Below are 25,865 nucleotides of genomic sequence, written 5' to 3'. Positions count from 1 at the left end.
ACACACACACTGTAAGTAACCTTTTGTTGCTACGTTGCACTGTGCGCTGTCCATTACTCGTGTTGTTGTTGTTGTTGCCCTAAAAACCACCCTCTGCTGGCTAGCCAAGCATGCAGAAAATTTTCCCCATTTTTCACGTTCAACTACTTTGCGCCCTCTTTAGCAGGCAGTTTTTTTTTTAGTTTCTTTGCGTTTTGTTTTTATTGTTTTTGCTTGCGCTGCGCCTCGTTTGCTTGTTACTGTGCGAACGTGCGCTTAGTTAGTTAGCGTGCGGCACGTCAAATTGCTGTCGACCGCGCGCGCTCTCTGCACGTTGCGCGCGGCGCGCGGCGTCTCTTTTCGCAAGTGTCTATTTGCGGCCGAGCGCAATACGTGGCACAGCAACAACTATATTAATAACAACAATATTAGTACTAACAACAACAACACGTGTACTTAAATACCTAGGCGCGCTGCAAGAGCACCAGCGTTGGGTGGGTCGCGTGGCAGCGCTGCGTGTTGCAAGTTGCTTACGTGGCTGGTGCGCTGTTAATGTTGTGGCTGTTGGGTGTTTTTTTTTTGTTTTTATTATTTGCGCTTGCAGGCGCTGTAGAGGGTGGCAACTGCAAACTCAAGTTGGTGTTCCATTTTTAAAAATGAACACATGGCCGCAAGCGCACACACACATACACAGAGAGCTATTTGCAAATTATTATGGATACACACACACATACATAAGCGAAAAAAGTTGTATGAAATCAGATTTTCAACCACCACAGTTGTTTGTATGTGTAGGTGTAGCGCAAAAAATAGCATACCCACACACACACACACAGAAACAGCTATAAAAAACTTTGTTTCCCTTGTTCAAAGCAGTTCGCAAATGTGAAAAATAAAAGAAAATATGCGAAAAAAATTTGAAAAAATGTAGAAAAAGCGCACGCTATTTAGGGGAAACGCTGCGCGGCAACAGCAAATCCGGAAAATGAGGCATAAATTGTTTTTATAGGCAGAATATGCGCGCGCGTTCGCTATGCTTAAGTGGCGACATGGTGGTGTGTACCACACACACATACACACAAATATTTATATATACATATATATGTATATTATAGTTATTTATGTGCATGTTTGTGTGTGTATGCGCGCGCCTTTGGCGGCTTGTCGCTGTTTTTAATTTAATTTCTTCCTTTTTACTTTTAGCGTCGCGCATGTTATTGTTGTTGCTGCTGCCATAATTTGCGTATCGAATTTTTGTGGCCGCATTTCGCATGTTTGGCCAGCAGCAGCTTTATTGCCGCCTTGGCAAACGCGCACGCCTCAGTACACTTTCGACTTTGGCATATCGTTGTCGCCGGCCACGCATTCACCGCTTTCTGCAACAACGGACACCATAAGCGGCGCTCGGCACTCGACGTCACTGTGGCGTCACTGATTTTGGCAGCAGCGAGCGGGAAAAAAAATTAAAAACAGCGCGCTGCCACAACGCGCGCTTATTATTTTCCCGCCGCTTGGCGTACAACATTTCGTGCTCCATTTTTTCCTCTTGGACAATTCGATCTGCAACATTTATTTCAACTAACGCTGCGGCACTTTTTTTTTCAAATTTAAATGTTGTGTGTTTTTTTTTTGCGACTTTCGGCTGCTTAATCTCCGCGTGCGCATTACCAGCGCCGCGTCCAATCGGCTGTAGCTCGGTTATCATTCGGTTATTCGTGCTGTCGCCAGTAAAAGCACATAGATTGAGTTTCTAGCGCGCTTTTGGTTGCTATTTATTGCTGTGATTGTTGTTGCTGGTGTTGTTGGCGTTGGTGGTGCTTGCGCTGCCGCTATCATGACTGTTACTGCCGCCCCCTGCCATGCCGTTAGCAAGCGCGCACACAGACATCTGTTATAGCGGGCAGGCGCGCCTCAGCAGCATCTCTGTGGCGGCGGCGCTGGCTAGCCGGCCGGTCGTTTGGCCGACTGGCGTTGCTTGGCAGTCAGCCAGGCTCCGTGGCTTATCCTGCATCCTGGCCTCGTGCAGTTGTCCAACAGCAGCCGGTGTTGGCAGTAGTACATCAGCTTGTCGTCGTCGCTGACACATTGATAAATAAATCTTAATCAACTTCAAAATTACTATTCAGTCACCGCCAGAGCAAGTAACATTTGAGGATGCAACAACAACTAACTAACTAACAAGATTTGCGCAGCGTCATATTAATTCCACATAAAAGCAAAATGTCGTCGCAATGCTAACTAACTGGTGCGCCTTAGCATCGTAGCCAGATATGTTATAATCCAAGTGTCAGTTGTTTAATTTACCGCGTACGTTTCGGCCGTCCAACGCTCCGCTTGTACAACAACACTAACTTAGCTTTTGCTAACTGCAAATGATTTATGGCCAAGAGACAATGAAACCGAATCGCCGTATACAAAAGTGCCGCTAACACTGGTCTCACATGCATTTATTGCATATAACATCGCATAACGGTTCTTGTTGTCATTTGTCGTTTGGTGCGTTCGAGTTTTCATTTGGTTAGGTTTTCGGCTGCTTTTCCGTTTGTTGTGTGTTGCCGACTTGTTGGTTGTCGCCTGTCAGTGTTTTCGACTGCCCGACAGACAGACGCTCGCATGCGCTCGCATGTACATAAATACTTGTATGTACGTATATAGACACGCGTGTGTGTGGCAACGTGCAACATGCTGTAATTTCCGTGTTTAGAATTGTGTCGGTGTTGCCGCTACTTTTGTTGTTATACTTATTGTCGCCGTTGTGCAAAAACTCTACTCAAGTGTGGCAAACAGATCGGTGAATGTTGGTAAATTCCTGTAAATCAAAATGTTGCACATGCGAGTGAACGAGTACGTAGAAATAGACATGCAAGTGGGCACTTGCAATTGGGCGTAATCGTGGAGCAAAAATCGGGAATGGCGAGAAAACAGGTAAATTCAGCAGAAAATTAGAATAATAATATTTGAAAAAAATTTTAAACCATGTTGCATGTCCATAAAATCGGGAATAGGAATAGGAATATTGAAAAAATAATATTGAAAATGGCATTAACATGTATAATAGCATAAGTCAGCATTTCTAAATTTTACAAAAAAATATGAGTGTGATTTTTCCTTGAAAGTTGAGAAATTAAATTGTAAAAGTTAAAAAAAAAAATCTTTTTTGAACTATAAATAAGTAACAATTAATTTAAATAAAATTAAAATTATAATTTAGATATTTTTAAAACAAAAAGTGAGTATTTAAAGAAGTAAATTGTTGCAAAAATAAATATATATTCAAAAAAGTCCAAATAAAAAAATTCTCAAAATATAAATAAAACCGAGCGAAAAAATTTTGTAAAATTTTTCAATATACACATTTTTAAAATTGGGAATTTTTAAAAATTTCAACTTGAAAATTTCATTTTTGAAAATGAAAATATTGAAAAATTCTCATTGACGCTATAAATTTTCGAAATTATATACATTTATCTTAAAAATTGTACACAAATTTTTTTATAAAATGTTTGTAAATTTTTAAAAATTTCAACTTCGAAAATGAATATATTGAAAATTTCTTCAAAAATCACAATTTTTTTAGAATTTCCATCGATATACATTTTTGAAATTATATCTTATTATCATTAAAAAATCTACAAAAATGTTTAAATTGTTTCGAAAATTTTTATTTTTAAAAATTCCACAAAACTTCTTCCCTCCGTTTAAACCAATAACAATTGCTTTTAATTTAACTTTCTATAAATAATTGAATTCATTTAAATAAGTTATTATCAACATTTAAAGATAATTACTTTTGAGATATTTAACTTAAGATATTCTGAGCTGAAAACAGAATATTTCAAAATTTAATAGTCTTATAAATTGATCAAAGCCAAAACAAACAAAGAAGTTAAAAAAAGAAAAATTTAATAATAATTCGCTTGTTTATATGGATACGATTACTGAATATTAATTTTAAAGAAATTAAAAAAATAAAATTTTTAAAACATATAAACATTTTTAATAAAATTATAAAAGTAAAATGATAATAAAAAATAAAAAAATTATTATTACAAAAAAAAATTATATAAAAACAAGCAACAATAAAAATAATAAAAAAAAAATTTTTTTTTTTAAATTTAAATTTTAAAACTATAAAGCTATTTAAAAATTATGCTAATATTTATGGTAGTCAAATGAGCTAAAGTGAGTTTCGAACGTTTAAAAAAAAGCGCAATAAAACTCCAGTTCAAGTTGGAAAAAATATAAAATTTTCAAATTCCAATATTTTGTAAAAAATAAAAAAAAATGCAAATAAACAAGAATTATGCTCAGTGCGAACAAAAACTTATTTTAGGCATAAATTAATAGGTTTAACATAATATGTATAATAATTACGATAATTTCTGCTCTGCAGATATTTAAAGTTCCTTTTTATTAAAAAAATTCGAAGTAATAAAAATATTTCAATATCATTTATACTAGTACTTGACAATTTGCAGTAGTAATGATAGCTCATGAGAGATTATATATTATTATATTGTTTTTTTTTTTACTTCATAATGCTAGACTCTAGACGATTTTTCTTTAGAAATAATTATTTTAAATAGTATATGAAATTTATAGTATCTATGTATTGAAAAATTATATTTTTTATATTACAACCAAATTTATAAAAAAAATTAATTTAATAAAAACAACCAAATTATTTGAGACAGCTTTTTTAAATTGAAAAAAAAAAAATTTACAGTGACCAAATCGAATTTTTAACTTAATTAGTATGATTTTAGTTTTTGTGTGATTTTTTGAAAAGCTTTTTAATCCAAATCCACCCAAAAAAGCAATAAATATTTATTAGCATCTAACAAGATATTTGTGTTGTGGCAATTGGTGGAGCTTTGCTAATTAAAAAAGTGTAACTAAACCAGACTTATTTCGAATTTTTCTGAAATTAAACAGATCTAATATATGCGTGAGTTGAGAAAGTACTATTCCGAGAGCATAATGTAATTTAAAAGCACTGATAGCCTATCATCATCTATATTCACTTTTCCTAATTGTTGACATGTGAATTTTTAGTATAATTTTCCTACTTATATTGCCCAATTTATGAAATAACTGATCCCCATAGCGAAACTGTAGTTTCCAGAACTTTATTTGTATGCATTTATTATATAAGAGGATTTTTGTTGAAACTCTTACAAAACTGTTCGAAACAACATGAAAATAAAATAAATAAAAATATAAGTTACAGTTGAATACAACATTGAATTCTAAAAAGACAAAATTTATTAAAAATATCATACCAAAACTCCTCATCGTTCCAATATGTCACAGAAACAAAAGGTCATAGGAAAAAAGTGCTTATAATTTTTTTTTATTTTTTATTTTTTTTTTTTGCAGATAATTTTATGAATTAAAAATTTCGTCCAGAGTAATATTTTACTACAACTTAACTTTCATTGAAAATCGCGAAAAAAATTTTTTTTTTGCTCTTGGACATTGATTTTTTTCCACATAACGAAACGTTGAGATTTTTAAGTATGTTATTTTTAATCATGGTTTGAACATATGCACGAATTTTCAGCATGTTGTAAATGTATGCCATTTCACGCTAATTTTCTATCTAATTTGAACGGACTGTATGCAATCATTTCTGTATTTTACGAAGATGTTTATTGCTGGAAATCTTTCTTGTTTCTAATTTATTGAAAAATGCAATGCCAAAATTATTTGCTTATTATAATGCAATTTGCTGGAAGACCTTGCAGGGTATAAAAAGTCACTTAACTATCAAAGTTATTTCACAAAATGTTTCAAAAAGGAGGTAATACCTTTTAGGTGCTTAAATCTATTCAGAAAATAATCCAGTTCACACTTCGCAGCTACTTTCTGAAAGCAAATTAGTAAGAAAAACGACGAGAGCTTCTCTTATTTGACAGTTTTTTTTATATAATAATTAACTAAAAAAAAAAAATATATATTTCATACTTTTTAAACTGGAAATTTCATAGCATAAAATAATTGGCAGACTAATGAAACCGGTGCTGCATACTGGAGATAACTTAGTTTATAGTAAGTTGATTTGACTGTGGGTTTAAAGTCGTGGAAATAATTTATTGTTGTTAGTATGGTAAGAAATCAGTGAGAAAAAAATATTCTTGCAGTGACATAGAAGCCAACAACAAATTAAATTTAGTGGAAAAATGGTGGAATGAGTCATCGCTTGACTAATATATCAAGAGTTGGCAATGAGAATTGTTAAACAGCTATGAAAAAAGGGAAAACGTGAATTTCGTTGCACCGAAGCAAATAAAAAGAACTTGATTTCGATCATTCAGTTTATATAACAGTTATATGTTCTTGAGGAAAAAAGAACGCGTGCAATAATTGTGCGACTAGTTAGCGCATACACAGACGGACAGACATAATAACATGGCTAAATCCACACAGCTCATCACGCTGATCATTTATTATATATATTTTTTTAGGGTCTCCAACGTTTCCTTCTACGTGTTACACACTTCTTTGCAAACTGAATATACGCTGTTCAGGGTATAAATAACTCACGCTAAAATTTTCACCATATCTAAGTATTTTTCAAAGACAAAATTTTATTGTTAAATTCACGCCAGAAAAAATATTCACTCGTCACTTGAAAAATATTGAAATTAATTTTTTAAACACCTTTTATATTAAAAATTTTTTTTTTCATAAAATAACACTAAAAGAACTGGTTTTCATGTGCTTCACAAAATTACGCTGCTAAAAAAAAAATTTTAAAAAATAAATAAGTAAAAAAAATTAAAAAATAAAAAAATAAAAAAGCGCCAACTCACTAAATTTCAATAAAATGAAGTGAAACAATACACTTATCTGCCCACTTCCATCTGCGCTGACCATCAACACTTTCATCACGCATCAACAGCAACAATTCAACTACGACAACAACAACAACAACCACAACAGCATTGCACAATAAAGTGAGTGACAGTGCAAACGCCGAGACAGCCGAAACACTTGTCCGCATCTATGCATGTGTGTGTATGTGTGTATGTTGTTGTACATGTGGTTTGTTGTTGTCATGCATGCAGCATTCAACAGCGAGCAACAAGATAATTTTTTAACCTCAACACAACCATCATCAACAAAGACATTACAATCAAAGCGAGACTCGACGCGGTGACTCTTCGATAGTTTCGTTGCTCATTTGCTATTCTTTCACGCGCGATGCGCGGCTCATATATTGTTGCCACAGCCACGCAGCATTAGCGTCAGCGCTGAAAACAAACCAAAAATATACACAAAACAAAAAAAAAAAAAAAAACAACCTAATACGAATAAACAATAACAACAATAAGCCATATTGACCATAATAAAACAAGAGGAACAATCACATTTACAAACAACAGCAACAACACACGGCTTGAGGTTTGCATTTCGCTTGTTGTTGCTATTGTTATTGCCGTAGAACACCATTAAAGCCGCAGCTACAAAAGCAGTAATATCTTCGCTGAAGTTGTTGTTTCTGTTGTTGTCTGTGCGTTGTTGTCTGCTTTATGTGTAAGATAGGAGTGCTTGGCTTGTAAAAATCAGCGGCATCCATACACACACACACACATAGCTGCATCCATATATGTATGCATATGTGTGTAGCCATGTCCCTTTGTTTCGCCTAAATGCATTTGTTTGTTTATTTGCCCGTTCGTATGGATCGCATGGAATAATATTTCGTGCATCAGGTGACCCATTTAACGTGAGTTGAGTTGGGGTTTCGTTTGTTTACGATTTTTATATTTATGCGTTTCGTACCTGTTGTTGCCAAAGTCGTGGCTTCTATACGTATTAGCACGGCGTGTTTGTATACATATGTATATACATACATACGCACATATAATATATTGCTCATATGTACCTTCTGGAGAAATTTTGAGGTGTTGAGGTGATGTGGAGCTGGTGTATTTGCAGCTGTGAGTGGTCCATCACTTTTTGGTAATTTTTCCTTTAAAAAATCGTGTATTCTTTTTTAATATTTTGTGAATTTTAAATATTATTGAGTTCAAAATATTATAACGGTATTTGGAAAATTATAAAAACAAGATAAAAACGCTGGTAGAGTAAAATCTATAGTCAAATAATTTAATACATTTTTTTTTGCAATCTATTAATCGATTATTGTCTTGAAATTTTCTTAGGTCATTTAAGTTTTTATAATTTTAAAAGAGTTCATCTTTATTTATTATTATGTTAGCTTCAGCTTATAAATTAAATCTCAAATCACTATCAATATCTTCTCGGTTGTATCCAAACCTTTCTTGACATCCTTAGCATACAATTTGAATAATACGACTGTACATCGTTACTTATGAATATTACCCCAAATCGAAGTGAAAATTAAAATTTATTTATAAAGTTTTTGATTCTCACTTTGTAAATAAAAATGTTTGCCGTAGATTTCATTTCAGAAATTTGAGGTTAGATCTATCGAGTGATCGATCAACTCCGTGTTTTTGTTGTACGCTTGTATTTCAGTTTTAATATAGCTTACGGTTAAATGTGATTTACGCATGTAAATATTTTTGATTTTTCGATCTAAAAATAAGAAAAATGTGTTCAAAAATAAAAATCTTTATATGTAAATTTGACATTGTAGATCATCGATTATTAGATATCACAAAAATATTGAAAAAAATGTCAAAAATATTTTTAATTTTCAGTACGCTTAGTAGAATGGGGTTTGAAAATATAAATTCTTTTTTTTTTTTGAGTTCAATGTGATTTAATCGACGATTTCAAACAAACCTAAATGATGAATCGATTATTAGAGTTACAACTATAACTATTGATTCAAATTAATCAATACTAGATTTCTGAAATATTTTTACTAGAACATGCGTTATGACTAAAATCATAAGGTTTCTAAATCTTTATTTTCACTCCTTTCAATGTGTTTCGTTAATAAATACTTCGACTAATCGATTTTTGAAGTTAGAAAATGCCTTTCAGCTCAAGAATTTTTAGGCAAATAAGCGATTCCAGCATTATCAATTTTTTAATTTTTTTTTATATATTATAATTTTCAATAGGTTTGTTTGTTATCGGCACTTTGAAGCAAACTATCGATATATCGATTGTATTAAGTAAAAATGTCATATTTGTCATTTTTAAAATTTAGTATTTAACTAATCATGTAAATTTTCAAAGTTAGCCAATTGTATTGAATTGTGAGTGCTTGAAAGGCCTTGAACTGAAAGATGAGTTGCTTTGCTAGCTCTCTAGATTCTTAACTTCAAGCATCTATTACAGACTGTCGATCATAATATTGTATGAGAACAAAAAATTATAGATTCAATTTCACTTCGCTTATAATTAAATTCTTCTTTAAAATAATTTCGAGTTTCAGCAAAACATGTGAAATATGAGAGTGCTGACAGCTCCATATGATTTTTGTCAAAACGAGGGATTATCATGTATACTTTTAGATTTTATATATTATATATTCCAAGAATTTATTGTAGTTTTGTGCATAATGTTTAAACATTTCTACCGCTTGTAGAAAATTGATTACCACAAACCGCTAGAGCGTAACCAATAATCATTTATATAATTTTATTTTTTATAGCGAATTACGTAAGCATTACATGGTATTACTCATAGTAATCTAATTAGTAATTGCTCACGGAAAATCACATTTCGTCTACTGGGTACACAAATATCCAAATCTGTACATATACCATATATAAATATATGCTTGAATGTATAATCTACGTATATATATGTACATTTTTATATCACGCTGATATGGGTAGTTTTATTACCCGAAATTGCTTTATTGCAGCGGTTGTTTTTTTCTTCTGATGCTGCTGGCAAATTTCTAATGACTCTATTCGGTTATATACATATACATTATTTACATATTTATTTTAGAAGTTCGTGCAGTACTTGAGAGTTTATGACATTTATTGTATCTAACAAAATTGGGACTCTTTAACAAGAATATCGTGTAGGTTACTCACCGCTGAGTACAGTGTTTAGTGGAAAAATTTACGCGCATGCCATAGTCACAGCAATTTTATTGTTTCGTGTTGTCTATTACATTATATATATGAATCAAGTTATCGCTTTCGATTCGTATTTAAGGTATTTTAAAACCAATTCTGAACAACTTGGTTTATTTTGGAGCAATATAAGCAAGCCAATGATTCATTAAATTCGTTCGAATCTTTCGTTCCTTCAGCGAATTACTTTCTGTGTCCACAATGTACCCAAAAGATAACCTATGATGAAGAATTATGAAAATTTACAGGTTAACAAATTTATGAATTAATTTTGTGTAGTAGTGATTTCCGTACAAAGTTTCTGTCTTCTCTTATAAGTTTGACCATCAAAATAATCAAATTAGTGTTTATATAGTGATCGCGTTTGGGTTTACGGAGAGCCTAATTCGACGACTTTCTAGCACAATTACCTACTCTGTTTTGATTTCAGCGTTAGCAGCACATATTTGATATACATATCCGATTTCACGCACTTCACTGAGTGCTTCATGCTACTCAAATAATTGGATTCTCGTTTAAATAGATTTCACAAATAAATTTTTAATGATTTCAAAATCAAAAAAAATACTTTCAACATAAGCTCTAACATTGTAAGAGTATTAAAGCAGCTCCCTTTAACTTGACTTCTGTTGTGCGTTCTGATATTTTCGGGCAAATCGAGATTTGTATAAGTTTCGTATTTGTTCTCAAATCGTTAAAAGATTTTAGGAAAAACTTCCTCCACCAAAAATACACTCCGTAATGTCTTGGCCAAAGTTGGAACTACAACCCAACTTGTGGTAGACGCTTACTCGAATGCAAATATACATATAAGTATGTATGTATTCTAAAAATATTTACGCAACATTTATGTGTCCTCTCTCAGCACTTTAATTTATTTCTAATGCATTGAATTAAAAACTTTTCCATTTGCTAATCCATCATTGTGCGAAGTTGCCATTCAAAGAGTGAAACAAAAAAAAAGGAATAAGATAAGCAGCAAATTACGCCATTCAAGATTTGAGTGGATACGGACAGCAGCAATAAGATTCGTTTAACAAAGTGGGTATGGTGTCTGTAGGACTGTGTGTACTTTGTGTAGAGAATTTGTTTGCGTTTATCCTTGCTGGCAATCCACTTCAATTCATTTCAAGTTTTAATGTAAATTCACTGGCCAAAGCTGGAAAAGGGTTAATGCGCTTCAGAAAAAAAAAGCAAAGGCAAGCGTGGTAAAGACTTAGCGCGTTCGCTCGTCTAAGGCAAGACGAAATAACTACAACGAAACAGCAACGTTCGGGTGCTGCAACTAATTTCCACGTTTTGTGGGGCGGATTTTTGTATTTTTGATTAATGATTCAAAGTTTGCTTATTTTTAATTCAGCTACTCACAGCTGAAAGGATGCGCTGCGTCGTGCAACATTTCCTTTTGTTCGCCGACGACGCCGCTGGAGAGAATATTTATGCGTGGCGAAAGAAAGCAAACGACTCTTAAGAGCGTCCAAGTAATTTTCCCTTTTTTAATTAAAATTCAAAATTATACACGTTTACTGTGTGCGGCACTGGCTGCGCTGGCTCGCCTAAGGAGTTGTGTTATTTCTGTTGGAGTTTTTTTTCCGGGAATTTTGTCATTTATAAATTGGAAAAGTTTCTTAAGCAGAAATTTATCATTTCATGCTGTAAAATAAGTGATTTGTGTGTCTTTATGTGGTTGCATTTTCGGTTGCTCTTCCATGCAGCAGCCCTTTTATGCCAGCCCGTAATAATTATCATATTCTTTTCTGCATTACCTTCTTACCCTTCTGCGCTATATTTTCCTGCGCTTTCTCCCGCAACAAACTGACAGCGCAACCATAATTTCCTTCGCTCGTGTAATTCATCAGCAACCCGACGCTAAGACTGTCAGCCAAACAGCGAGTAAAAGCAGCAAACAACTGGCGCTCAGTATCGGAAATGTCCTTGTTCACTTTCTTGCCTCCTTAAACAAGCTTCCTTTTCTTGGTGTCACTATATTGCCTTGCATATTTAGTTTTATTTCTGATTTTTCACTTCCATTCAGTTGTTGTAGTTGAGTTGTTGTTGTATTCTGCTGTATTCTTGTCGCTGTTCTTGGCGCTGTTGGCTGAGACAAACAAATTAAACGAAGATAATCGTATTGGCAGTAACGCATATCTGGCTTAGACTTACATATATATGTATATAGATGCGCTAAGGAGGGTCTTAAATGCGCGAGTAAAAATCATATAAATAAAATATAATATAATACTCAATCTACCGCCATCGCTGTTATTATTATCAAGCAAGTTATAAAAACTGCGCTTTATTCCTGATTTTTGTCGATTTTGTGTACCCTGGCCATAAATTTCAAAATCTTCTTTGGAGACTTTTGTTCATTTTGAAACCGAAATCGTTGTTAGGGTGGTTTTTTGTAAGCGTAGGGCAAAATAAAACTCAAGGCGGCAAGAAGAAAACAGCGAATCAAATTGCAAATGCCTCTCTTTCATATTCCGACTTTTCGCCTTCTTCTTTGGCTCTACAATCGTGGGTCGGCCTGTGCCGAGAACGCAAAACTTTACCAGTTGCCTTTATCCCAAGTGTAGACAGGTCTCTATGCACTTGGTACGTTGTCCATCCATGGGTCTCGAATCGAGAGAACTTTTCGCTGGCGCATTATCTTTCATGGCCTAACCAGCGCATTCGTTGAATTTTTATGCGCTTAACTATTTCCTGGCGGTGTAGAGCTCAAACAGTTTATGAATACATCTGCGACGGTACTCATCGCTCACGCGGACGACTCCAAAGACATTCCGTAGAACAATTCACTCAAATGATCCAAGTGATTTCTCATCTCGGTTCGTCATCGTTCATGTTTCTGCGTCGTATAATAAAACGTTAAGGGTAATAAGACTTATTAAGAGTGATTTTTGTTCGTCGAGTGATTTTTTTTAATCCAACTCTTCCCAACACTTTTCATGTTTCTTCTTGCATTTTGAGAGTAGTTGGCTGCGGTTCTTCGAATTTGCTTGATAATTCTCTTCAAGACTCCAATTAGAACAGAGATTTTTCGGGACTACAACACTGAGTTCGAAACCGCCTATTTTATAATCAATCTCGCTGAACTAAAAAAAAATTACGGAGTCTCCACTATTTGCTATGATTTTGTTTTTGCTTTAGTGAGTATTCTTTGGACACTCGCTTCATCATCGATCAACTTCCGGATTAATAGACGACAGATATGACAAACTTCGTTTTCCACCGTTCGGATGCAGCTAAGAAGCTTCGTGTGAAGATAAAAATTCAGATAAACATCTTCAAATGGAATCGTAATACAAATTTCGCATGGATTTAACCACATTATTACCACTTGGCGTATGAAGACTAAACAAATTATTCACTTTATTTCTTAAGTGTCACCCTAAGGTTCATTCCAACACAAGTAAATCTTGACATCTTTTCACATTTGTGTCACATGCATCGTCTGTTGTTCTTTCCTACACTCGCTACCCCACACCTTATGGCTGCCGAGACTTCTACAACTCTTGCACCAAGCTCACCTTAAGCCGCTCCATTTACAATTTTTATTGTTATACATTTATCTGATATAGGTATGTACTTGTATATTTGTTTGCCGAAGCTAATGCGCCTCAAATCCGCCACATTGCGTCTGGCTTGACCCTACGTGCTTGATCCTCGTTAAATGATCTGCACAACTGCTCTGCTAAACCGCAACGAACAACAGAGATTCGCATTTTTTTTGTGCGTTGTGCTGTTGCCTGCCACACAAGCAATGCCTTGCCGCGACTCCTGCGTATATTGAGCGCGCCCCAGCACCAGCGCTACCGGAGTCAGTGACGCAGCCACACAGCCATGCAGACACATTCAGACTCAGCGACTCACGCTGGAAATATATTCAGATTTGTTTTCCGGTAACATTGCTGTTCGGTTACCCATTCATTCTCGTGTTAGGGTAGGCAAGGGTTCTTTGCGCAAATTGCCAGTTGCGGCCTGTTGGTGCCAGGCTGGTAACCGCTGCATCTGCTCGCTCGCTTGCCATTCTTTGCTTTTGCTGTTGTTGTCTTAGGTTCGCGTCCTTCAATTGTTTGGTTTTTGTGTACTTCAGCGTTGTTGTTGTTGTTTTTTTTTTGGTTTTTTTTTTGGTCTCCTTACTCATTATAGCTTATACTTGTGGTCCCTCTGCTCAAGATCTGACTTCTTGAGCACATTTTTTGTTGCTTTGCTGTTGTTGTTGATGTGATTTGTTAATTTTTTGTTTGTTTTTTGCGTACTTTGTCGATTTCCTGAATGAAAGGGAAACAATGGGAACTCGAAGTGGGTTTGTAGGATCACTTTCGATTTTCAACAGCCGTGCGTCTGCGCATAGCAGTAGTTGAACGCGCATAATAAGTACGTATTTATTTACAAGAAGTGCGTTGATCTGTGATAGCCGCAGCCAGCCGCTGTTGCGCGCTCAGGTTCGTTAACTGCACACATGACCGTGCCACGACGACAGGTTCACAGGCGATCACAGTTGCGCTCGCAGTTGCAGGGACACAATCGGTGAGATCTTCGACAGATAGTTGCGCTTGTGTGAGACTGTGTATGAGTGTGTGTGCATATCCGTTGTGAAAATCGAACATGTGTTTCGGTATTGTAAATTACAGTGTTGTATAAAAAGGTGAGAGATGTTGTAAGAACTGTAGTGATAAATCTGTTGGCGGAAAATCACGTGCAAGCTGTTGGCGGAGGGAAAGGGCAAGCTGAGGGCATTATTTATATGTTTATTTGTTGAGAAAAGAACAGACAGCTCGTTATGTGTGTATAATCGCTTGTATCTACAGACGCTCTTGGTTTCAAGCTGTTTGTTTTCGCTCGACGTAATGTGCGTGTAAATAATTGAAAATCCTACAGATGAAGATAAATTGAAGGCGGATACGCTTGGGATAGGTAATGTCTGCGAAGATCGATGGACTTGTGAGTTTCTCATATTTATTCATATATTGTATATATATGTATGTATATATACATATATACATTATATATGCATATATTTTTTACTTTTCTAAAAAATATTTAATTTATTGTTGTAATTGTGCTTCAAGTGTTAAACATGTGGCGCAAAGAAATCGTTTTGCTGCATTATACCGATATGATTAATAAGTGTTAAGGTTATTTCTTGGCTATAAATTATGTTGTTATTGTAGGTTTCTATGGAGCGTGAAAGTATTTCCAAAATCACTGAGTAATTAAGCATAACATAAAATAGTTAAAAGTTTCTCGGCCTCAAAATGTTGTTTTTAGTTTTACTGAAATAAGTAAATTTCCACGAGAATAATATATTCTCAAATAAAAAAGTGTTCCATACAGGGACTAGATTTATATCTGTCAGTTTGCATGGTAGCTATATACTATAGTGATCCGATATCGGCGGTTTCGAGAAATAAGCCTTTTTCTTAGAGAGAAAAAGACGATATTTAAAACTTAAAATCAGTTATAGTAATTCATAGAAAACAGAATCCGAAGACATGTTAGCGCAAGGTTGCATCACAAGTGCTGCCCGTTTGTTTCAGCATCTTGGTATAGTTTGTTCGATTCGCGGGAGAGTAACGCTTGACAAATCGAAGGCAGCTAATGAAGCAAAGTAAGAAGAACTCAAAATTAAAGTTCTTATAGGTCATATATAAATATAATATATATATTATAATTAACTTCCAGGAAAAAAATCCATTTGTTTTCACTTCGTAAAAGTTATTTCAGACGAAGATATACATACGTATTTCTTCGATTTGTTCATTGAAAATAATTATTTGGAACTAAATATAGGCGGGTGTGTTGATGATTCAGAATACGAGCTAAGAGATACAATAACAGCCCCCTCACAACTTATAAGAAGAAACCATGAAATATTGCAGGAATTATTATATCAGCTGAGCTTAATATATGTTTGAGCTGGAGCAACAACAAACGAGTCAAAGGCGAAAAAAAATTTTCACAGCCCCACTAAGAAAATATATATGTATGTTTGGCTCTAAGAAGTTAGGTTAGGACATGTTGTTGTTGTTGTTGTTGTTGTTGTTTATGTAGGAGCAGAAATATTCCTGAAGGCATTTGGAGGAATGCTGCTGAGTCAGTCCTTGGTCGGATAAAATCTTGTTCTGTTCCAATTGCTAGATTCGACCGTAGTGGGCACGGAAGTTAGGTCATGTCGTCTACTATAGTCACATATATAGGTCTTCTAAATAGGTCTGATAAGGCCAATTCTTCTAATATCATTCACATATATCATATTAAATCTATGCTTCGCAAATATAAGAACAATTAAATTAAAATTACTTTGTTCTAAGCACGATTGAAATTTTGAGAAAAGAGAAGAACTAAGAGTAGAGCAGAGATATCATTGAAAATATAGGACCCAAGTAGTATACATACAAGTATTACTAAAACTATTAGTTAAGTTATTCAGTTAAGTTTTAGTTATAATCGACAGAGTTTTGGTGCAAACCTGAAAGAATTTGTCGAAGTGTCTGGTTCTAAAGGTTGCTGTATCGTATTAAAAAAAATTGTTTGAAGTTTAAGCTTACAGCAAGTTAGCAACGACAAATTTTTCGATTAATACTAGGTAAAAAGTTAGGTTATGTTTCCAGCAGTGAATTTAGTGACCGTCACGACTTTTTGACGTTGATCGAGTTATAACATGTACGCTTGCTTTTGGTTAGAAATTTATTGTACCCTGCCCATCCTTCAGTGAATTTTGGTATTTTCAGTTTCGATTTATTATTGGAGCGCTTAGCTACATTGTCAAGCATCTCTTTTGCGACCTCTATTCGACGTTATTAAGCCTTTTAGTACGACATTGACATGTTTCATACCCAAAACATTAACTGACATGTATTGGGACGATCCATAAGATGTGTTGAAATCATTTGCTATCTCTCTGCTCACCCAACACAACCCAACGATTTTTAAGCAGTGTTTCTACAACTTTGTCGATGCTGACGTCATTAACAAAGGTGCAAGGACGACTCGCATGAGGCAAGTTTTCGATGACTTCACGACCTTCACTGAATGCTTTATGCCTCTCAAATACTTGTGTTCGTGACGAAGTAGACTACCCAGAACACTAGCACAACATTTTCAACGATTCTGTAGCCATGATTCTAGTTAGTTGAAGGTGCAAACGCGTTGATTCTATTTCTAGATTTTTCTTGTATTTTAAAAAAATAAAACCTCACTTTGTATTCCCCAACCAAGAAAAATTAAGAAAACTTTAACATTGTCAACTTCAAAACAATACTTGAGCTCAAAAGCATAGAATGTACGATCCCATTGCCGACACAAACACACACATCCACTCAATAATTGCAACAAAATATTTTTCAACAAAACTGTCATACAAATATTTTTATTGGTCTAATTGATTCGCTGGAAAATATTCTACAAAACCGAGAAATGAAGCAATGAACTCGATATTTTGTCCATGTCCGTTGGACAACTGCTACCTTCGGCGTAGCGTTGTATATTGTGTTGCTGCTGACTAGCAACGGTTGCACATTGTTGCAACATACCGGCAACGGCTTCCGATTGCATGGCGCGACCAGTAGCTGGCTTTTGTCATTGCTGCTGTTGTTGCGGCGGCGCACAGTTTTACTCATGTACACGTGTGTCTGACTGGCCGGAGTTCGCCAGCAGCTGTTAGACAGTTGAAAACAAGGACAGATTTTTTCACTTAAACTGTTGCATTGTTGTTGTGCAGCCTGTTACACTGTTGCATACGTTGCACCATTCCATTTCTTGTATCACAGTTGCGTCGAACACCCTTCGAACCGCGCGCTTCCCTACGGTAAATGTGTGCGTGTGTGTTTATGTTAAAAGCGATTTGTTGTAATTTCACAACGATTTTGATTTTTCCCACAGGGAACATGCCTTTTGTTTCGGTCACTTGAATGTTGTGCGGAGTTGAACGACTGGCGTCTGATAGGTCGATGGAGTGACTGACTGACTGAAATTTCCCAATCACTGACAGTTGCATTTGAGTTTGGGCTGACTTTAGGTATTTCGAAATTGTCTTCTCAAGCGGTGGTAGTCCAAATGATATATTATACGTACATATATGAGTGTGTACTGGCTTCTGAGTCGATGGACAAATTTAGTTGCTGGCGAATCTAGGTAAAAATGGTATTTCCGAGGAGCTTGATAATTCATTCTGCAAAATATTTGGTCACAAACAGTTTTTAGGTTGTTACTTGTTTTTATATTCTCAAACGAAGGATCAAAGTATGATATCAGCAACCATATAAAGAAGAACAAACAAGCTTTCGGTGCTCTTAATGCGAACAGGCGCTGCTCGGTCATTACGCGACGTACCAAAGTAAAAATATTTAACTCCAATGTTATGCCCACATTTCTATACGACTGTAAAGCATGGAATCTTTTAGCCTCTGACATCCAAAAGCTGCGAGTTTTCACACAAACCAATGCCTTCACAATGTTTGCCGTATTTTCAGGTCCGTCACTATCTCTACACGGACTTAGGGTCACGCACAAGCCAAACTCCCCAGTGAGTCGCAATTCTCAAAAGAAAATGGGGCTTGCTTGGATATGTTTTAAGATGAGATTCAGATATAATCACCCGGCATCCACAATCGACTGGCATTCACAAGGCCAGCCGATGGAAAGGCTGACCTGTTCTGACTTGGCGATGGAATATGGACAACGAAAAATTAATAATCCAAAAAGTTTGGAGTCAAATCAAGGAGCTAGTGCAAGATCGAAATAAATGGAGAAGTCTCATTGTGGCCCTTTGTTCCCACGCATAGGCAGTGGATGCAATATATTTTCTAGGTTTGTCTGACGAATGGTTTATGGTACATATATTATATTCGAGACTTTCAGGCAAATCAATAACGGATAACTTTATTATCGAATACGATACTTAAATTATCGACGGTGATTTATGAGAGGGTTTTAATAACAGAAGTATGATATTTCGTGATTTTCGAAGATTTATTATGGCTTGGCAAGAAGTAGCCAGTTTCAAAATTTTCTGTTGTTATTTTAAAGTAAGTGTTAATTTTGGAAAAAATTTATATTTAGTCGTCGACAATTTTAATCAATTACGAGAAGTTTCATGCAAGGCAAAAATCCAGTTTTAAATATACGACGACCATCTGTATATATGCGAACTAGTCTCTTAGTTTTTGAGATATCGATCGGGAATTTTGCACACATCCGTCTCTTTTTAAATAGCTGCTCATTTGTCGGAACCATTAATAACGGACTATTTTAACATATAGCTGTCATACAAACTGAACGATCAGAATCAAGAGCTTGTATGGAAAACTTTTATGTTTGACAAGCTAGCTTAACAAAATTTCACATAAATTATTTTCTAAGTCAACGCTACAATCTGCGAAAAAATTATTCAGAACATACCACTATAGCCTATAGCTGTCATACAAACTGCCGGATCAAAATTAAGAAAAAGTTTTTATAACCTTCTATGCTTTAAGAAATACAACGGTGAAAGGTATTATAGCCTCGTTGTTAAAGTTAGAGTTTGTATGTATTTGTAAACTTTTTGGAACTAATGTTTGTTCTGACTTTATATAGCCAACAACTTTGAGCGAGTGCTGTATTCGAGCTTTACAAGAATTATCGAACTTTTGTGCATTCCCGACGCTTATTTAATACGTACATACATAGACACTTTCAAACATACATATGTAGTATATAATATCAAATATATGCTCTACTAACATATGTATTATATATGTACATATGTACATATCGGTTTGTTAGTCAGCTTTAGGTGAATGCGCCTGCCAGCGCTGAAGAAGCGTATCTTCGAAACTTTTACACATAAACAAACAACAATGTACATATGCAAGTTGTATATATACATATGTATGTACATACACACACACCTGCATGTAGGCGCACTTTGCCAGCGATGCGAAGTTATTTTGTTACGGCGACAGCGCATACCGCCTCTCGAGCATTTTATTTCTTCGCATGAATTGCTCCAATACCGCATGCTGCCCCCGCCGCGCCGCGACAAGCCTGCTCGATTAAGCGTTCTTTGTTATTTTTGTTGTTATTGTTTGAGTTTTTGTTTTTTTTTTGCTGTGGGTTTATTTCATTTTATTGCATTGTCTGCCACACATCGCCTGCGTTGGCTTTGTGGTCCTTTTGCGTTGCAGCGCCTCTGCTGCAAATGTTGTTGTTGCTGATTGGAGTTGATGCTGCCTTTTATTATTTTCGGTTAGTCTGCGTTCACGTGTCGGCTGTCTGCCCCAAAGTCGCATGCATTTCGGCTTAAGAGCCGCCGTTCGCCCGGAGCTGGAGTTCATTAAATTGTGTGTGCGTGTGTGTACGGTTCGGTCGGCTCCACGGCATTATCGGTCGTTCATGGCACTGGGTTTGTGACTTATTTTTATTTTTATATTTTATTTTTATTCTTGTTATGTTTACCCAGTTTGCTTTTACTGCACTTTTATTTTTCATGCTGCTCCGCTCGCTTATTTTTGTTTTTTTTTTTTGCTCGCGTATTTGGCAAATTTGCCCATCTCGATGACTTCGTGTGCGCCGCCGCGTCGCCGTCGCATCGCTGCCGTGTTGCACTTTATTTGGTTTCGCTTTTAATTTGTTGTTGATTTTTTCAGCTCAGTTCAGCTGAGTTGTTTGCATTTCGTGCTCTTCACGTTTTTCATTTATTTTTTCACATTTCAATGCAATTTTATACCCTGAACAGGATATATTAACGATTTTTGTAACACTCAGAAAAAAAGTTGTAGACGCTATAAAGTCTATATATAAATGATCAGCGTGATGAGCTGAGTCGGTTTAGTAATGTTCGTCAGTCCATCTGTCCATCTATCTGTCCGTCTATATATCTGTATATGCAAATCAGTACCTCAGTTTTTGAGATATCGATCGGAAATTTTGCACAGGTCCGTTTCACTCTAAGAAGCTGCTTATTTGTCGGTATCGCCGATATCACACCACTATGGCATATAGCTGCCATACAAACTGAACGATCGGATATAAGTGCTTGTATGGAAAGATTTTTCATTTGACGAGATATCTTCACGAAGTTTGGCATACGTTATTTTCTAAGGCAACAATGCAATCTCCGAAGAAATTGTTCAGAGCGGTTCCTTATAGCATATGGCTGCCATACAAACTGATCGATCAAAATCAAGATAAAGAACTTTTTAAACCACTATATGCTGCAAAAAGTACACCAGTGAAGGGTATAATACGTTCGGTTTGTTTCAACAAAAATGAGTCGAAAACGAAAAGTATTTTGCGTCCAAGGTTAAAGCCAAGTGTATACGCGCATGTGTGTGTTGTGTGTACTTATTGCTTTCAAGCGCTACGATCCCAGCATTTTTATATTTTCAGAATCTGGAAATAATTTCATTTTACTCCCATTTTCGCATTTTGGGAGTTTCTTGTGCGATATTTACTCTTTTTTCGTTTGCAAAAATTCTCAGGAAGCTTCCTTAACACACATACACACACACACACAGCTACACGTGCGTGCATTAAAGCAGCACTTATGTCGGTATGTGCGGTAGTGCGGACTGCGTGTGGAGTGTGTGTCATCAAACAGACTCTGCAACGAACTGGAATGGGTACTTTGGCCAAGCTGAAAGCCCAACAAATTTTATTTTCGTATTTTACTTGGAAACTGCGGTCAAAGTGTCTTTTTGCTGCAGTTTTTGTTGTTTGCTGGATTTTTGTATTTTTTTTTGTTTTTTTGGATTATTGTATTTTCTTCTGGACTTTTGTTTTTGTTTTTGTTCTTTTTTCCCTTGTTACTGCTCCTCCTGTCGTAAAGTGAGAGATTGCCCAAAAATGAACGAAACAAATTGCTCTGACAGTAACCGAAAATAATATCAAGGAACGGGTTTTGTCGTTCGGCTGTCTTAATGCGGAGTCAGATTTACAAGAAGGATCAACATTGTGGACCCGCAATGATGCGTGCAACAAAATGTGGCGCAAACACACATACATACTTGTATGTATGTATGTCGGTGTATATATAAAAGCTTGTTGTTGTTTGCGTATGCTTCATGGTGTTTTCATGTTAATAATTTGTTGTTGTTGTCGTTTAAACCATACTCGCTGAATTCAACTCAAGCGAGTGATTTATTACGGTTCAAACGAAAAGTGATCAAATTTCGTTGTCATTCCTCACGCGCACCGCACCACACCACAACACACTGTCACACATACAAACACACATTCACTCATGTACATATAAGTTTTTTTTGTAGTTTTATGCTGGCTTTATGTTATATTTTTATATCAAGTGCAGCATAGTCATCTCTTAAGCTCTTCTTGATCAAGCTGAAACTGTAGATTTCAAGTTGAAGTTGAAGTATTGCTGCCATATATGCTGCATGTGTGTGTGTGAAGCCATTGAAGAGCTGTCAAAATTTCGGCACACTACGAAAATAAATTTTAATTTTAAAGCAGCCGGTTCGCATACACGAATCTACTTAGTTAAATTTTTAGATTTTGATACAGTGCATCTGAGAAGTAATCGGACCTAATCTAGTGAGGTTATTTAATACTTAATGTCTGTTATTTTTATTTTTTTTAAGCTATTTTAAACATCCTTGATTAGGCCAAGACGCACGCTCTTTCCCCTTCATACGCCAATGAAGAAGAAATTCTTTCAAATTTGTATTTTCTTTTCTTCAGCGATGGAAATACTTGAGCTGTGCTGTGTTAGTCAAGGAGTGACTGTCCTCACTCGAAATAGCATTATGCTATTTCATTATCAGACTGGTTTGGATGCCTGTTCATAACGGAATCGATGGAAACTGCAAAGCCGGTGAGTTAGCAAAGGTTGGCACCTTACCTCTACACACGTCGGAGTGTGAACGAGTTGGACCTCTGTTGTCATATGCAACGACCAGCTTCTCTGCGACTACGAGATACTTCTGAACTAAAGTAGAACGCAGGAGATCTACTGAGCTACTTTCCTTTGACGATCGGAAGAATTCTTACTGGACATTGTCCAATCCATTACCTTAACACTTCAAGAACTCTTCAATCAATGTCAGAAAAAATTGTATGAGAAATCTTTTTTACGTTCAAAATATATTGAAAATTCGTTTATAGTCTCTTAAAGATTAACCATTATATTCTTTTGAATTTTATAGTCTCTTAAAGATTAATTATTATATTCTTTTGAATATAATTTTTAATATTATATTTTTCTGTAATCGACGAGAAACGTTCGCGACATTTTCCGGTCTATGAAAGTATAGCAGCCTCAGATGAATATTTACTCAAAAACTGTATGTAAACTCAGTTTGAACGCTGTTTAGCGAAACAACAACCGTTATGTTAGTGCTTCCGTTAAATTTCATACACAAGAATTTGAGGATACCTAGTTAAATAATTGGTATAACTGCTCGAAAACACTTAATAATGCCAATATATTTTCCTTATGCCATTTGCTTGTTCGATTCACCAATCTTGAGAGTGTACTAGGACTAAATAATTTCCAATTTTGAAACTTAAAACGAGTTAAGAAAAATACTAGTTATTTTTAGATTTTTTTTAAATTTAAATTGAACTAGTTTCTTATCTATCAGAGTTATACCAGTTTTATGGAAAATTAATATTGAAAAAGTAAAAAAAGGTCCGTCAAAGAATCAGTCTTCACAGAAAAACATTTTATATTTATTCAAATCTAAACTAAAATTATTTTTGAGAACATAAACCTTTTCAGAGTTATACCAGTTTCATGGAGAAATCATATTGGAAAAGAACACATTTCCGTTGAAGAATCAGTATTCTCACTTGAAAACATGTTATACCTGAATATAATCTAAACTAACATTATTTCTGAGAACTCTGAGAGATATTTATCTGTTTTGCTGCAATGATGAATTGGTAAATTTTGGCCTCAAATCTGACAATTGTCATTTTGTAAATGGTCTTGTCTAGATTTTACTTATGCTAGTTGCTTGTTCGATTGGCCATTGGCAATTGGTTTAGTGTATGCTAGAGCCCGAAACTTCTCTGTTGTGAAACTTCAAACAAGTTAGGAAAAATACTAATACTTTTTTATTTAAATCAAACAAGTCTGTAAACCATCAGAGTTATACCAGTTTTGTGGAAAATTGATAAAGAAAGAGAGAATACTTCCGTCGAAGTATCAGTATTCTCGCTGCAAAAAGAGCCTTAAATCTGGCAATTGTCTCCTTGCAAATGGGCTCGGATTAATTTGAACTCAAGATTCATTTAGATTACTGACTTTGGCAATTAACAATTTTGACTCTTGATTTTAACGTACAAAACAGTTTGATGTGTGAAATAAGTATTCAAGAATCGTTATACCGATTTTTACTGAATCTTTTTAAATATTTATATTTTATGAGAGATTTTAATATTTGGCCAACTGGTAAATATTTAAAATGGTAAATTGTAAAATTTTACTTTCGAAGAGAAAAATTTGCAAAAAGTTTAAAAACCTTTCTTCACAGGACTTTCTGCAAGCACTCTCTGCGCCACATTTAACGACACCAGAAACCTTTACTTTCACTTGTAACATATGTATTGTTTATACTATTAAAAAACTTTTCCCTAATTGAATATGACATAATTGGAGAAATAAAACTTTTTAGTTGCTCACTCACTCCACACATTTCTATGTAGACATACTTGTATGTAGAGTTATGTTATTGGTATGACTCACCTGCACTATTGATGGACCAAAGATGGTCTGTTGACGGAAATTGTGGAGGCACTGCGCTATGATTAAATAAACCGTAAATTTGGGTATATTAGACCGCAGGAGTAAATTTGCCGAAGCGCCACAACCACAACAAAGTGGCCAACTAAAAACGAAAATAAATAAATGCAATGAGTATATAAATATAAGTGATATATATACACTTAGATATAGATATATATATTGTATGCAAATACTTGTATGCTCTAAAGAGTTCCGCAGTGAAGTTGTATTGTGCTGCTGGAGTTTTTGTTGCAAATGCGGTCATGTGAAAATATTTATGTAAATTTCTAAATTGGCAGTCAGAGACAAATACTCACATTAGGCTATGATATGCTCGAAATATACACTCATAGCCATACAAAAACACACATACATATACAATACCTATATATACTTGTACATACATGCAGTGGTCATAGCAAACAGTGATGCACGTGTTTAAAAATATGCCAGCCAGAGATTACTTAGATAAACATATATACACGTATACATATCTGTTGTTGCTGTTCATAGAAAAGTTTTCAATTTTAAGTGTCGGTTTAGCAAAAACCGCTTGTGGCCCTCCACTGTTTGTTTGTTGCATATTTTCGGTTGGCATTAGCATTTACTGCCGGTCTCATCGCTGAGCGCCTCCAACCGCCTGCCAGCGCTGTCATCACTCTGTGACCACAAAAATTCCAAAATGCTCCCAAGCGTACGCATTTTGGTCAATTTGCATTTGTGGGTTTAGTATGTTTTGAAAAGCATTAAATTTGAAAACAATAACAATGCGCATTGTTTGAAGGGTGTGTTTGACTAGTAGCAAGTAATTTTGTTCTCATAACGGTTTGTTGCAAGTAACGCGTGAAATTATGCATATTGCTATGTAGATGTGGACGCTTATTGGTAATTAGTTACATATAACATCGTTTGATATAGCATAGCATACCATAGCATAATTAGTACATAAAGCATTATATAGTATAGATAAGCATAGCATAGTATAACAAGCACAAAAAACATAACATAACATAACATAAGATAATATAACATAACGTTACATAACATAGTATAACATAACATAGCATAACAAAACTTAACATACTTCTTGTCAGAGTATTTCCGACCAGTATTGGAGAAAA

At 35.1% G+C, this 25,865-nt stretch overlaps 1 long non-coding RNA gene across 1 annotated transcript in view; it reads left to right on the top strand.

Moving 5' to 3' along the window:
* Window positions 1-1,873: 1,873 nt before the first annotated feature.
* The window catches only part of LOC118683390 (uncharacterized), a 69,124-nt gene continuing 45,132 nt past the window's right edge, over window positions 1,874-25,865 (top strand). The window contains exon 1 of the long non-coding RNA XR_004979221.2: window positions 1,874-2,904. This is a non-coding gene — a long non-coding RNA (uncharacterized lncRNA). The remainder of the gene's footprint in view (window positions 2,905-25,865) is intronic.

The sequence above is a fragment of the Bactrocera oleae genome, chromosome 6, assembly GCF_042242935.1.
Source record: "Bactrocera oleae isolate idBacOlea1 chromosome 6, idBacOlea1, whole genome shotgun sequence".
In the NCBI taxonomy this organism is placed as follows: domain Eukaryota; kingdom Metazoa; phylum Arthropoda; class Insecta; order Diptera; family Tephritidae; genus Bactrocera; species Bactrocera oleae.
The sequence above is the reverse complement of the archived record's forward strand: the minus strand, read 5'-3'. Positions and strand labels throughout refer to the sequence as shown.